Source organism: Centrocercus urophasianus, unplaced genomic scaffold (genome assembly GCF_019232065.1).
Source record: "Centrocercus urophasianus isolate 14NV4802_14NV808 unplaced genomic scaffold, USGS_Curo_1.0 seq_30, whole genome shotgun sequence".
Lineage (NCBI taxonomy): Eukaryota > Metazoa > Chordata > Aves > Galliformes > Phasianidae > Centrocercus > Centrocercus urophasianus.
This window is the reverse complement of record NW_024884867.1, coordinates 11270765-11287027: the sequence shown is the minus strand read 5'-3', so window position 1 is coordinate 11287027 and position 16263 is coordinate 11270765. Positions and strand designations below refer to the sequence as shown.

Sequence of the window (16263 nt, the reverse complement as noted above, 5' to 3'; positions counted from 1 at the left end):
ACAAATGTCTTTGTGTGACAGATTGCCAAGCAGACTAGTTAAAAGTCTCGCATATCTTGGGCACGCAGTTCAATAACCCTCCTGTTTGACAAAAGCTACTAAAGACCATTATTAAAAAAATGAATGAGTCTTTCATCACTTCATTTGTCTGAAGTGACAATTGTGAGACTGTCTAGAGCAGTAAGCAGCAAGAATTAAATTAGTAACCGTTATGCCTTCCACATTTTTCAGCCATGAGTGTACATTGCTAATAAAAGGAGTCAATGTAATGAAATTCTGGCCCTTACCACTCTTTTCAGGGAGTTTTTAGGTCCCTTCTCTTGTTCATAAAGCAGAAATCAAAGTTATGGATATTTCTGAAAAACATAAGAAACTGATCAAACTCTGAGCAAGAACTACATAACCAGTGCCCAACAGCTTGTTGAGCTGAGCAGTGGGGCACTGCTATAAGCAGCTCACCAATTCTGCACTGCTGTCCCTGGGCAGTAAACGCTAAGACAAGACTTCCACCAACCCCAGATTTGCTGTTTCTGGGAGACCAAGTTCACATCAGAAGTTTCTTATCTGGTTTCAATGCTGCAGTAAGGGAACATGTTTCTACTGAAACCTCTGGCTCACAAAATCATTTGCTGTAAGTCTACAGTAACAAGAAGTCAAACAGCTGAAGTGTTATATACAAATAAAATCATTCTGATCACATGCTTTATTTCAGTAGCTGAATGGTAAACTGAAAACCAAAGCAATGATTCTTAATAACTAGAATCCATTTCTCTGTTGCACATCAGAAGAGTTCTGCAATAGCCACAATAATTGTAGGCACAAAAAACCTTTCATTTGTAAAAGACTGCATGAATACGTAGTACGTGAACACTGACCGTATTCACACAGATCTTAAATTGATAAATATTTAACTCTGTCATATTAATTATCCAATCTCTTTGATTTAGCTTCGTTATATTAAGAGCTATTTACCACAGGAAAGATAAATCAGCATCTCTGAAATAAAACACATGAACAAATCATAAAGAAAATACTGCCAGATGGTTTCATTCATTTTACCACTGACCAACGCCACAACACAGAATGCTACAAGGTACCAGTAGCTGTATGGTCTTTAATCACTCCGATGTAGTTAAGCAGTTTTGTTTTTTTTTTTTTAAAAGGAAGACAGACCATAATTTTCCAGTCAACATGACTGAGATGACAGTGGTTCAGCTTACTTGCTACATACATACAGTATTCTCTATACAAAACATACATTCTGAGAAGTTAAAAGGAAGCTGGACAGTTTTTCAAGTCAACAATCATACTAAACAGTAATTTCCAGAGAACACAAACACTGTTTCAGACTTCACTTTGCAAAATCCTGATCAGCTGCTCTTCATGCATGTTTATTTTAACACCACAGACCACACATCTCCAACTATTTTACCTGCCTTTGACTCAGGAATCCATCTGATTTGATACTTGAAAGCGGCATTTGAGCCTGCACCTAACACAGAGCATGGTGAGCGTGCAGGACTGGGTTTGCACAAGAAAGGAGACCTGATTCACCCCCATTCCTGTGAGCCAGTCAGCATTTGGCTGCCTTACAAGAGCTGTGTGAACTCCATGTGCACCTTCACCTTCCACAGTAAATTTTATATATATTATTTCCCAACTTTCAAGATTCAAGGCAAAGCTCTCTCTTAATACAGCAATTACAGTGCCTTCAAAAGAACACATAATGAAAGCTAATCCACTTAGCTGAAGGTAAACAAAGCACTGTGTTTAGTCCAATAAGGAAAATGATTTTGAGTACTGCAGAACAAAGGGAAAATCACAGACACGAAGCACACCACCAAGCAGAGCACATGCATGGAAATCCAGTTAGGAAATGTCAATGAATGGGGCTGCTTGTTCCAGAAGCAGCACTGAGAGAGATGGCAGAGCCAGAAGTGCGTGGAACAAGAACCAACCCAACCCCAGCAGAAACAAAACTTTGGAGGAGAATCATTATCAGCAGTTCAGACTTCACCTGCTGGCCCTCTTAATTAGGAGCTCTGAAGCAAAGTTCTGCTGTTGTTTTCCCCGTTAATTTTTATTTATTTATTTATTAAGTTTTGCCTTAACCAAAGACAGATAACATTAAGCAGACACAGGGGGCAAAATGTGAGAGAGCTAAAAAAAAAACATCAGGAACTACTTGGATTATTCTTCTAAAATTATTCTTTTGTAATTAAGCACAACATTCTGTGACCCATTTAAAAGCATCCTGCTCCTAGAGAGGGAAGAAGTTAAAAATAATGGCCTAATTAAAAAAAAAAAAAATCTTACTGATCAAGAGAAAAAAGCTGAATGGCAAGCTATTTTAATTCATGTTTTCACTATGAAAATCAAGATGTCACTCAAGTGACAAGTCTGTACACTACAAATGCCAATATCACCTAAGATTTCAGGAAGAATTAATAATTTTATATAGCTTACAACTATGCATCTTATATCTACGGTTTTCTGTTCTTCTGAGCCATGTAGCTCAAGAATAATGTTCCACATGCTGGTGATCTCCCTGTGATTAAAAAGCAAGCACTACTCAGCATTTTACTGCCAGGAACAGAAATTCATGCATACGATGCACACACTGCGACAAGACCAGCACAGCTCTTGACAAGGACAGTCACCTGCTGTTAAAGCAGGCCTCCAACCTTCCCAAGCCACATACCTGCAACTTGCAAGGGGTGTGGATGCAATGTGGTTTTGAACACCCTTGTGCAATGGAGCTGAGCCAAACACCAGGCAAGTCAATCCAGGGAACGCAGTGCCATGGAGCAAACCTCCTGGCTTTGACTAAACATTACAATTGAAACACCAAGTCTTAAGAGATCTGAACTTATCAGGAAGCAAGGCAGCAGTGGAACTACAGAAGTAGTACGAGTAGAACTGCATTTTGAAACTGCCAAAGTATCACGGCTTAATATACAGCACTAAGAAGGAAAAATCAGAGGAAAGAGTACTTGACGTAGTGGCTCATGATGAGCTTCTAGACGATTCTGTCACACCTCCTACCAAGAGCCAACAAATCTACACTCTGACTGCAGGAAGGACCACCTTAATAAGTCTCTCATAAATATTCAAGAGTCCCACCATATCAGCAGTTCCAAACAAAGGGTGAAGGACTCAGAGAACAACTCCAGGCATCACACAGACAGATCTGACTGGAATGTTACGCTGAACCAATGCTGGCTGACAAGGGCATGACCTTCTATGATGCTGAAGATCATGACCTGATTTTAAGACTGTTTCATTTTGCTGCCACAGATTTAACAACTCAGGCCTCACCCCCATGAGAACAGTAAAACATGTTCGTTGGGTAACTCAGTCCCACAGTACAGGATTTTAAGCAAAGGCTAAGCACCTTTATTTCAGTGTTACAAATGTGTCCTTGAGGCCCCCTCGTGCAGCCCAGTTGTAGAGATGAAAAGCACAGATCTTCAGTTCCAGGACTGTCCCATAGCAGCACATCCTCTACAAGAGATTGCACTTACCAAGTTAAGGGACAGCAACATGAAATAAGTCAACAAAAAGCAGTGAGTGCTGAGCAAAAATACAGCTCCAAACAGCATGAGAACAGCTCTGAGGCTATTCAAAAATGCACACAAATGAAAGGAAATGATTTGTTTGGTTTACACAGCCTAGTAGACAAGATAATGATGAATGATTTTAGCAACTTCTTTCAGCTTGTCCAAAATATTTACTGTCCATTGTTTTCATCTTCCTAGTTACAAACATGCCAATGCCAGACAGTATCTGTTACAATCAACTTGGATTTACTATGCCTAGCATCTGCCTTAAATCTAACTAATAAAATAACACTGAACAAGAAAAGGGGATGAGCAGAAGAATGGAATCAAAATACTACAAAGATAAGCAGGCAGTTATTTCTTACTCTTAATGCAAAAACAAGAACCCTAGAGACAAAAATGTTCCAGCTGAGCTAACTATGGCTTCCTGCTGCTGTTACTAACATGGTTTTGTAGAAAAGCCACTGCAAATATTACTCACCAAGCACAAAATACCAAATAGAAATGAAAAAAATCATGAGATGTGCATTTCTTCCATCATAAAGCCCAAACTCATTAGAAGATTATATTCAATGTGCTTTCAAACTAGCTGCATGCAGTGACAGCAGAAGCCTTTAAATAAATGTTTTAAAATTCTTTAAGATTCCAACTAAAAGTTCGAGCTTAAGGTAGAATCTCAGCAGATACAACTACACTGGTTAAAAATGACCAAAATACATAAAAGCAGCAACAAATAAAGCAAAAAGAGAGACAGCTGTGTCAGCCCCTGAAATGGGGCTTCTTCAATGCAGATGCTAGCAATGCTATGGTAGAACTGCAGCCACATCCCCACCTGCCTGCACAGCTCTGTCCATCCGGCTCTGCTCTCACACTCCCTGCCTTCGCTCAGGGACTCACTGATGGGTTACAGTTGCTGGTCAAGAAAGGCGGGTGGAGATTGCCTCTTGCACCATTAGCATCATTGCAACTTTGTTTCTTCTTGCAAAAGAGAAAATAATTTGAAGAACATTTAATTACTAAATACTTTCCTTAGAATGACAGATACACAAAGGGCCTATGAAGACCCCTTTAATCCAGGCTCCCTCCAAATATCTGAGTTAGTCTAAGCAAATTACAATCTTCTCTGTCAGGTTCTGAAAATCTCCAAGAATGAGATCTCCACAGACCCTCCAGACAACTTGTTCCAGTGTTTGGTTCACCCTTAGAGCAGTTTTTCCTCTCGACTTTCAATTGAAACACAACCCTTCACTTAGTTCCTACCAGCACACTGTGCTGTGCTGCCTGGTGCACTATTCTGTACTGGTGAGAGCTACTTAAATCAATGAGCTCTGAAAATGACAACGAGATGTATGACCACGAATTTTATTGAACATGCCTGCACGCATTAGTTATGACACAGTATGGCCTCCAGGTCCAATACTGCAGAGCTGGATTCCTTCACCTTCCAGTGACTGCTCTGAATTCCCCATCAGCTGGGACACACACCACACACACGTATTTTTCTCTTGGATACGACAGCTACTCTCAGCCGTTGGATTCTGTCTTGGTGCTCCACATGCTTTATAAGTTTCTTTCAAGTTCGTACTACCAAAGACATTTACATACCTAACTTCTCATGAAGAACCTACAGTTTGCTTGCCTTGCCTCCAAAACACAAGTGAGAACAATTCTGAGATGGAACTGGGAGAAATCTGTATAAACTCAACGTTGAAATTTTTATCAGAAATCAGCCGCTGGAGTTCATGTGAAATGACAAGAATACTCAATTGGGTGTTGGGTTTTTCGTCTGTAGGTTTTTTCTTCTTCATTAGAAAAAACCCAGGTGGTATTTGCTGTAAGGACTACGTTGAGGCAGAGAAATGCCAAATATTTCCCAAGAAACACTCAATTCTGTTCACAGTTCTCTTAAAACAGTGATTCACATACACTGAGTCAAACTGCACTGATGTAAAGAGTATCCAGTGATTAATGACTAATACTAAAATGATGCAACTCATATACATGCATAAATCTTTTCCTATTTTGCTTTCAATAGAATTAAATATCTTGAAAGAATTCTTTCCCCATTAGAGTTTGCCAACTCGCTGTAAATATTTTTCATCTATGCAGCTACTGGAGTCACTAAGTAATCAATTTTGAACTCTAAAAGAAGGAAAGCTATTCTGGGGTTCTTTTTAAAACCATTATTTTCATTCTGGACTCCCCACACTGTGTACCTGTGATCTGTATCTGTACTGTAGGGTCCTCCTAATTAGATTTCAGTTCATCAAGTCAGAAAGCAAGTGACAGTCTAAGCCTGACAGCTCCTTGAAGGCTGTCCTAGTAGCTCGAATGATGTGTATGTAAAGGCTTTGAGATCCCTTCCACACAAGTAAGATAAAGCTGGTCAACATTTCAGATGCTTTCAGTAATGAAAAGCAAAGTAACAGGTATTGATTCCTTTTACAGCAATCTCAAAATGGTAAACAATTACATTCTGTGTAGCAGTACACAGTGTAACCTACATGCAGATATCCTCAATAGATTTACAGACAGCATAAAGCTCTGATTCAAATCAAACACTGAAATTCTGGTTTTCTTAACTGAGCCACTACACTGACAGTAAAGCTTCTGAAATCTCTGCACCATGCTGATGAATTTAACTGAAGTCCAAAATTCCTGGAAGATCAGCCTTTCCTACAGACTACAGCTCAAACTTCACCCTCTGAAACAATCACTCTGTTCTTCAAAATTTATCTTTGAAGATACTGAGATACAACTGTGGTTTCAGAAAACAAGAAGTATAAGAAATCTCTCCTTTGCACAACCAGCTGCTTTCCCATGGATTTCAGCAGGAAATAGTTGTGTTTGTTCTGCAGTCCTCATTAGTCTTTCCCCTCCTTTGTGCTACCACGACAAACTACACTCTAAAGACTAAAAAGCTTTTTCCCACAGGCCCGGCTTTCTGCATCACCGGTGGACGCACGCAGCACAATCACAGAGCACACAACCTCCAGCCTACAGCCTCCTTTTCCCAGCTGTTTTATTGCAGCAGACAGAACTGCATTTGGCACCTGCAAGCTCTTTCACTGCAGGGATCAGTAGCCAATTTGTTTAATAAAGTAAAACAGCACTTTCAAAGCACAGTAGTGGTTATTCATTATTCCACAGGTATTGAGCCTGTAGCTCAAAAGCCAGAAGCAATAAAAAGCCAATAAACAGTTTTATTTATGCATAAACTGCTTATTTTTTGTGGTTCTTTCAGTACAACTAATGCCCATCTCCTGATAGGGAAAACACCTTTTCACTGTCTCAGTTCCCAGGCTAGTATGCTAGCATCACCTAACACTCCGTGTCATCTCTTAGTTTGTTAACCCTTCCCTTAGACACATGGTCCTGAAATAGGTAGCGTTACTGAGGTCAGAAGTGTCACACAATAGTGACAGGAGGAGCAGCATCCCTTAAGTTCAGTTCTTCCAAGTACCTGTTGGAATACTCCCTCTCTAAACTATTTTTTTTTAATCTCCTGTGCTTGTTCCTTATACAAGTCCACTTATTTGATTAAAAATGAAACAGTGCATTTAAGAGGCAAAGATTTCCTTTGGAAGACGCACATATTTTTGGAAATTGTTAAAGACTGTAGGCCTAGCTTGGATTTCTTCAGTAAAGGAAAAACATAGTAGTCATCTAACTGCCTAACAACTGGGAGAACAGCATGTAAGAGAGGACACAATAATACTGGGATATAACAGGAACTACAGTGAGCAGGAGGAGGAAATAACATCAGTTTATATGGCATCAGAAGAACTACAGCTGGATTTTAATGCAGTACTCCCAAGATCTATATTGGTGATGGGCTGACTTGGCACATAAATGAATTCCTGGAGGTAAGGAAGTGGTGTTACCAAGCATTACACGTTTCATCAACTCAGGAGCAGCTCCTGATAGTCTCTGCCTTCACTGCACTGAAATCTTCAGAAATAAGGTACTTGAAAGTGAGGCAAAGAGGAGACTTTCGATCACTGTACAACATCCCTGTCTGAAGATAAGAGTTCGTATGCTATAGGGACAAAGCTTGCACAGAATGGACTAGATGACCTAACAGATCTTTACTGCATCATTTAACTTCCTCTGACTTGTCTTCTGTCATTTCTGTTCCACGGTTTCTCTACTCTGAGCCCTGTCTCTACAAGATCCATTACAGCAAGAAGTTTCCGCATCTTCTTTTGACATCAGCAAATGATGTTATGACTTCAACTAAACATTAATCTCTATAGAATTAAACAACTTACTTCCAGATGAAAAACACAAACCAAAGTTCTTCGAGCTAAGAAGTTACAGATTCTATAGCTTTGGTTTTCATGAAAAGGAGATTTCTTTGCATCATTCTCTGCCTCAGTTGTAGTCCTCATACATTTCAGAACATTTATCCTGTGAAACTTTCAAGTTCTTCCTACTCCTCCATAGCACAAATTGCTGGCTTTTACTTATTGTTACATTCAGCTAGGATGTGAAGCAAGCCTCTTGCTCAGGACATAGAAAGACTTCATCTAAAAGGAACGGAGAGAATACAAGGCCAAAAAAAAAAAAAAAGGGAAAGTAAAACATACTATAAGACAGCACTCCAATTGCTCACAGTTCAGTGTTAAAGTTACCAACATCAGTACCCTCCTACAGAGAGGGAAATGAGAAGAATTTGCTAAATATAGACAGAGCTGTTTAGAAGGATGCCTATCCTTATTCGTGCATTCATCTGTTTAATTGTGGGCAATATAGTCCACTACAGCCTGAAACAAGTATGGATGCTCAATATTCTCTGAATTATTGAACCTGGAGTAGAGACTGGGCTCCATTATGCAGTTTACAATAGTATAAGTTGAAGTTTTGTATTCTGAAACTGACATTTCAAGCACCTCTGAATTACTCTACTTAGGTTGGGAACATACTAAATGCTTTCAAAACTGAGCGTAGTTTTAAACGTGCATGCTGGAAAAGGCCACAGAATTTTCACCTTATGATCAAAGATCTTCCAAATCTTACAGATTTCAGGAGTTAATGAGATATCACGGAATTACAAAGATATCTGGATACCAGAAATCCTCTGTAACAGACAAAGTAAGAACATCACTAAAACACCATAAGAGACAATAAATAAAACCCAGAAGTTCACCAAGAATTAGAACTTCATCTAAGAACCTGAATAACAGCAAACTTGCAGACATTCGTATTTCTTTAGACTACACTGAGATTACACCTGCTGACAAACTGTAGATATATTTGGACATAAAGATGGTAACAGCACCCAGAAATAGCAGGCTGTGTATCCAGGCAGCTAGCGCACAACATTTGCACATTTCACTTTTGTCTGGCATTGAAATCCAGATCTGCAGTATACACCAATCTGCATAAGCAATTACACTGGAAGATTTATATAGGCTTCACACGCCAAGATTATTTGTGATGCATTGCTAAAGTTTTCATGTCATACTTAAAACCTAATAAAGTTTTTAAATCAACATACATACACAGTAATTTTCCACTGGACTCACAGCCAGTCACCTAATCAACATAATGACTAGAGATGTAGCAAATAAGAGATTCAGCAAGCACCTCCACAAAGCCAGGTATTACTTCTTAGGAATACTCTTATTACCAATTCCCTGATAATAATCTGCACACACTCCTCAGTTTTCACCAACTTTAGGCTTAGAAAAATCAGGGGATACAATCAATCTCTTAAAATACATCTCTCAGTTAGTGAGAGACAGGAACACATATCAGTACTAAGAGAAAATTACACTGCAGTTTAAGAACTGCAGTAAGGATACCTGTTACTGATAAAGAACTTCTACCGAAGTTTCAAACTTAAGGATGACAATTCAGTAGAATTCTGCTGTCAAATCACATTAAAAACATCTTACCTCCACCTCTAAATACTGCCTTGGGAGAAGGAAAATGGTTTTTCTCTTCCATTATCTTTCAGCCTGCAGTAAGGAAGTGCCTTGGTCCGGAATCAGAACCCACAGGAATTTAGCAAGCACTATTTCTGCTTATAGTAAAATCTTCAATATGTAATTTACATCTTGAATTCATCATGTCATCATTTCTTGCTATTTAACTTACTAACAGCTTCTCCAAAGTAGAGATTTTTATTACATTAATTATGGAAGGCGCAGGCCGGGGGTAGTGCAAACTGCATAAATTCCTGAATCAATACGAAATGTGTCCCTGGTAGTAGCTGTTATTCCATGTAGGAATGTTATTGATCACAGCCATAATGGTCTCACTTCAGCTGCTGTCAATAGCCCACTACTTGTATTGTCACACTGAATTAAAGAACCACGAGGCTGAAGGTACGTGCAGAAGTTATACCAGCATGGCATGGCCCAGCCTGTGGCACAGAGGAGCAGAACACTGCCAGTTGAGGTTAGGATTCATGTACGATACTTCACTTGACATTACTTCAATAAAATAAACCCCAGATGGGATTTTTATTCAGGCAGAAGAAGTGATTGGCTTAAGCATACTGGAAAATTCTTCAATTTAGAACCACTACTTAGAGCAAACCTATGTTTTCCATACCTCAGGGCCATTACTGGGAACACTTGCTGACATCCGAAACCAAATGAAACGTTATGAGTAGTTGTCAGTTCACTCATCAACAGGCACAAAGCTTCCCTACAGACTGTTGTTTGTCCACATCTTCCCACTGTTTTTATTTGCATCTTAAAGTGACTGCTGTCTCTAACTCAAGTATCTCTTTGACACACCTGCAGTTACTGAAGCTATCTCAGAGACAGCCCACACTTTATGAACCACATTTGAAGTCATCCTGCAATCCACTGCGCCCTGGGGAATCTCTGTAACCTCTGCTGCTCTGCATACTACCAAACGATTTCTACTTTTTAATTTAAAACATATAAAAGTAAGTTGACCCAACACCATTACATACATTCAGCTCTCTCAGAAGTCAGGTAGTTGATGCTCAGGCAGTTGATCAGCAGACACTGTGGACTGAGCACTGCAATACAGCCTCTCAGCTACGGGAATAACCAGAGCGAACGCTTCCCTCGCTGCCCTGACAAGCAGTTACCTGGCACTTCATCACTATGAGAATTGAATGCAGCATGTTTACTATAATGGAGGAACCACAACTTCAACACTTCGGACTCGGGGGCAGAAATTACAGCTCCAGAGCAGATGAAATATAAACAATAAATTACTGGCGAGAATAACTCTAGTTCCATTAACTCTGCACTGCAGCAAAGGTAGCTCAATTTAGACTTCATTACAGCAAACAATTACAATAACTTTCTTTGGTATTAAAAGAAAAGCGGTCATTGTTTTCATGGCAGCAGAAATAAGAAAAAACATTATATATAAGCTTAGAAAATAACGATACTAAGCTCAGATCCTGGTTTCTCTGGCCAGTACTTCAAATTAAACTACTGCTTTGCACTTCAAAGTCAGTAGCACCACACTTGTAAGAACCTTTACAGAGACACTGCATTCGGTGAGTCAAAAAACATCCAGCTGAGAGGTCTGGGTATCAGTCCCCTGGGCAGTCCTGTGCAAAAGGAAGCACAGATGTCTAACTTCATACAGCCAAATTACTAAATCCTGCAAGAAATAAGGAAAAGGAATACTGTGAATCTACTATATTACGTCAGGTCTGGCCCCAAACCAATCTACTTTTTCTCTCTTACTTGCAATGTTTAATCTGTAACTCTTCAGTAATGTATTTCAGAAGACAGTAAATACTTCACAACTCTTAAACAAACTCCACATGGCTAAACAGTAATGTTCTAGAAGCAAAACACTCGACTTCAATCTTCCAGTGGCTCACAATTGTAATAAGATGACAAACTAATTAAATAATAAAAATGAAATGGCATAAGATACCTCAACAATGCCCTTTTAATCTTCAGCAAACTTGACGTATAATGTAAGCACTGAAGCAGCAAGGAGATGATACTGCTTAGAAAGCAAAATCTCAATTTCTCCCTGACCTACAAATCACAAGCTATCAGTAGTGCCACTAGCATACATCCACACTGTAGCTCATAGAGATCCTGCTGCAGCTTCTGAAGTCTCAAGTCCGCAGAGATGCAAGAAAAGCACAACTATTAGTGAGTAAACCAATAGTTATCCACAGAAAGCAGAGCTGAACTCACCCACCTGGTGAAGGAGCTCCCAGTTACACAGTGCTCCTCCTCTGGAACCAACCCAAATCCAAGAGAGGCTTTTCCTGCTGGCCCCTGTAAGAAGTGGTTCCACCCCTTCTGCTCAGGTGGGGAGCACAGGAGCAGTCAATGTGCCTGAGCCACAGCCCTTCACCAGGTGCTCCATCAGCAGCTCAAGCCCTGACCTAACAGCTCCTTTACAGCAGCAATGGGTTTATTTCATGGTTCCATTTTTTCTAAGCTATTATGGCACCCTCTAAATGCAGTGGTTTTAATCTGGAAATGAACTAGTGTCTTAAATAATGCTGGATTTTTAAGATGGGAGATTTCCTCTAATCACAACCACATGGAAAGAGGAACAAATAATCTTCATGTTTTCCAAATGTTTCTTCTATCTAAATTGGAGGAACCACTGCCTACGCTGGAAATCATTTCTTTCACACGTCAAGACAATTTTAGAGATCTCCAAGATTGAAATGAATGCGAGGACCTGCCTAGCAGCATCCAGACTACAAGAAACCTATCTTAACAGCCATCAAACAAGTGTGGGGTCAAAACCGCTTTATTGGGCAGGCTGGGATCCGTGACCTAACCACTACGACACTGGTGCTTTCTAAATACGCTCAACATTCAAAGCCACTTTTTTCATTGTAATTACTATCAGTTGATTGCAGAGGATTAAGACTTGCCAAATCAGTCGAATAGATCCTTCAATGAGATATTCAGAGAGATGTAAAGCTGCACGTGTTCTGGTTCACAGGTTCATTCCTCACTGTACTATTCCATTTTCTAGCTTGTGTAAATTCTACACTTGTCAAAACACAGTCAGGTATCTACAGAAGCACCCACTGATTCTCCTAAGTTAACTAGTCAGAGGTTCTAAAAAATATAATTAAACAGATTCCTTTATGTTCATTGTGGCCAACCTCCTAAAACCAACTTTACATGGCTTTTATTTGCTGGGACATTTCCACTAATTTTACATAGACTGGATGACAAAAATACAACCCCATAGCAAAGAAATAATGGTAAAAGAACAGTATCAATTTTAAAAGAATTTGAATAATTAAATTAGTGAAAACAAATCAATCCAGTTGTTTCAGGGGTATTATGGTGCCTTGCTTAGTTAAGAGCCATAATTCTCACAAAGAGGCTATTTGTTTCAATGGCCACATATCCCAGCCCTGGCAACTATTTTAGGATGCGTCCAGCCATGTTCTCTGAAGGAATGAGTAGCGACTTGGCACGAGACTCATTAACTAAACTGAAATCTTCCCTATAAGAGATTAATCTATTTTATAACACCAGCCATACTTATATTTCTAGTGGATCTCCTGTACATTTTCTATTCCCAAGTTACCGACGTTCCAGAGCAGCATGCAGGCCTGTACTTTGATCGGTCAAAAAGTCAGTCAGAGCATTCCAAAACACCATGGCAATCAATGACTTTAATCACTACTTTCAAATGCCATTTTGTTTGATGTAGTGTGTACAAATTAATGATGAATAATAGATGCTGTCCACTTACTATTAAATGGTTCCATGTATACATGCCAAAAATGCTACTTCTTTAAAACATGGCTGCAGTAAGCCTGGCTTCCAGCATTTCAAAAGATTGGCTATTACTTAATTGAGTTGCCTATTCTTATGGCATTGAGGGGAAAAAAAACAAAATCAACCATAAAAAGAATTAGGCAACCTATTTGCCTTGCATGCTATTTCAAATGAATAAAATTTAAAAAGACTTAAGCTAATGCAGAAGATGTAGACTTTGGAACATCAGTGCAGAGAACCAACAGTGGCCTTCCAGAGTGTTCTGGATTGCAAGGAAAGTAGGAGAAATAGGCAGGAGCAGGACGCACTAACGGTGAGCAAAAATCTTTCACCACAGGATGGTGGCCTTGTTGGTTTGACACAAAGTGGCCAAGGGAAAACAAAAATATTTCATTAAGTAAATGTTCATCAAGTTGCATGTGTATCCTAAGTGTTTTTATTATGGGGAGAACACCTTTTCAAAAAAAAAAATAAATAAAAAAAGTGGGGATTTTAATCCTTAAAAATAAAAAAAGTAAAAAGAAATCCCCCAGTTTCAGATGACTCATGTAATGTCCAACTAATCTTACCGAATCCTATAAATCCTTCTCCAATCCATATTGATTCAACTCTGGAAGTGGCTTTTTTCCTCTCTCTTTCATAGACTCCAGCAAGATAGTAAAAAAATTGATCCAACCTTTCACCTCTGATGATTACCCTGATGGCCATTAAGAAAAGAATCACCTTCAGGCTGGCCAAGACAGTGCCACGCTTTGGTTCCACTGTAAAGACTAAAGCTAAAGGAAACTCACACTTGGCTGCCTCAGTGTTTGTTTACAATGCTTGTGCCAGTGCTTCGTGCTCACATCATAAATTATAAACCTGGTACCACAGGAACTCTTAACAGGTTTCCCTCACAGTGCATCAATTCTGACAATAACAAAAGCCCACCAAAAAGCTGCAGAAATCACGTGTTGCATCAAACCAAATACAGAAGCTTAGTTTTATATAACCAACATGCATGCAGATGGTCTGCATAAGACACCTACTCTAAACTGCAGTTTGTACACAGTATGTTTGTACCAAGTATATGGCAGGAATTTTGCCCTTGCTACACAACGTCCTGACTGAACATAATGGGAATGTGTCCCCCTCTGCAATTGTTACCAGTTCCTCCCACATTAAAGAACTTCTGAGACTAAAATCCACTGCAGACATTTTAAATGAACAGATGAAAAATCAAGAAGGTAAAAAACTGGGGTCAATCCTAGCTAAATACCAGGTCAAATCCGAGAGCAGGTTACACTCATGGAATTTCAGTTACTCACATTGACAGCAACTACGGCAGACAAAATAAAATCAAAGCCAACTCTGTAAAGATCCCATGTTAAATAAAATACATTCTAAGCACCTTTGGACAATACATGAGGATAAACTGCACAGTGAAAGTATGCACTGTGACAGCACTGTTCTTCTAAACCTTGCACTCCTAATACATTCCTTTAGCCAAGCAAAGGGAAGATAAACCCATTTGCCTAATGGAGCATGTAATTTAAATATTTTAGGCAAGCGTTTACAGAGAGGTTGCTTAAAATAAATTTAACAGCCATCCATCCAAGCAGCTTGATGAAAGGCACTGCATAGTTCACAACTTATTTTTTCAGAGCTATGCAGCCCCTTCAGTTACTCAACCACGGGGTATGCTCTGTTTTACCGAATATAACTAAACACCTCTTCCCAAGCAGATTTAACCTGGAGCTGCAGTTTTCTCTATTGCAGTCACATTCCTAAAGCCACTACAATTTCAGCTCTTAGTGCTGCACCATGCAGTCTTCCACAATTCTGTAAACAAAATACGTTGAAAATTACAGATACTTGAAGGAGTGATGTACTTAATGCAGGCTGCATCACTTCATCATGGGAAGACACAGTAAGCAGTGCCAGTATTCCATCATGGAGAATCACCATTTTTGCTATAAAGATTCTCATTAATGCAAACAGTGCTGTTAGACACACAAACTTGTACCCACTATTACTAGCATTGAAGCAGGTCCTCACTTGACTTAAATTTACCAGCCAAGGATTTTATTACACGCTAGGAATCACATGCTGTACTGTGACCTGCCTAAGGCACAGCAGTACCCTGTAAAATGCAAAGGGTTATAAGAATTACCCCTTCCACATGCACAAAGAAATACACCCATCTAAAAAATAAAAGGATAAAACAGCCTTTAGTATAGGAACGCTTAAAGTGAGCATTTTAAAGAGTTGTGTTCAAGTTCTGCAAGCGTTAGATTTTAACCATGCACGACAGCGCTGCAGGAAAATGAAAGGAAGGGTAAAGGAGAAAGAAAAGAAGGAAACCACCTAACTTTGGCTCCTAAGTTCGTGACGGATTTCACGCTAGTGAAGGAATCGCTCCGTTCCGTTCGGTCGTTGCACAGAGCCATCTCGCCCGCAGCCAAAGCAGCCGGAGCGACGCCGCCCCTCCACGACACGAGCCGCCCGTCACAGCGCCGCCGTGCCGAGGGGCCGCAAGGGTGCGCGGCCGGCAGATGCGGCTTTGGCCATTCGTACGCATCAACTCCTCCCCGCGTACCTCGCGATCGAGCGAGGCACGCCGTTAAACCCGAAGCGCCGAGCTTCGGCGAACAAAGAAGGCCGCTCCGCAATCGCGACGCAAAATCGTCCCCAGACGCGCCGCACCCCGAGGACCCCCGGAGCCCAGCCGCCGCCCGGCCCGCCGATCCGCTCACCACCTCCTCACCGCCTCCACCTCCTCACCATCTCCTCCGCCTTCTCCCGCTTCTCTGCTCTCCGCTGATCTTCCTGGCTGCCGCCGACTTCGCGCTGCGGCCGGGAGCGGGGCGTACGAGGGAAGGAAAAACACAAACGGCGCTCTTCAGCGGAGCGCAGGGCAGCAGCCGGGCAGCTCGGCACTCCCGCACCGCCGGCCCCGCAGCGCAGCCCGCACCGCCCCGCGCATCCCCCGGGAGCGCGGGCCTCGC

The 16263-nt window shown here is 40.6% G+C and overlaps 1 protein-coding gene across 1 annotated transcript in view; it reads right to left on the bottom strand.

Moving 5' to 3' along the window:
- Positions 1 to 16087, bottom strand: part of ARVCF (ARVCF delta catenin family member) — a 201410-nt gene extending 185323 nt beyond the window's left edge. Inside the window, exon 1 of the mRNA XM_042828541.1 lies at positions 16040 to 16087. The gene's annotated coding sequence lies outside the window, so the exon portion shown is untranslated. The remainder of the gene's footprint in view (positions 1 to 16039) is intronic.
- Between the last annotated feature and the right edge of the window lie 176 nt (positions 16088 to 16263).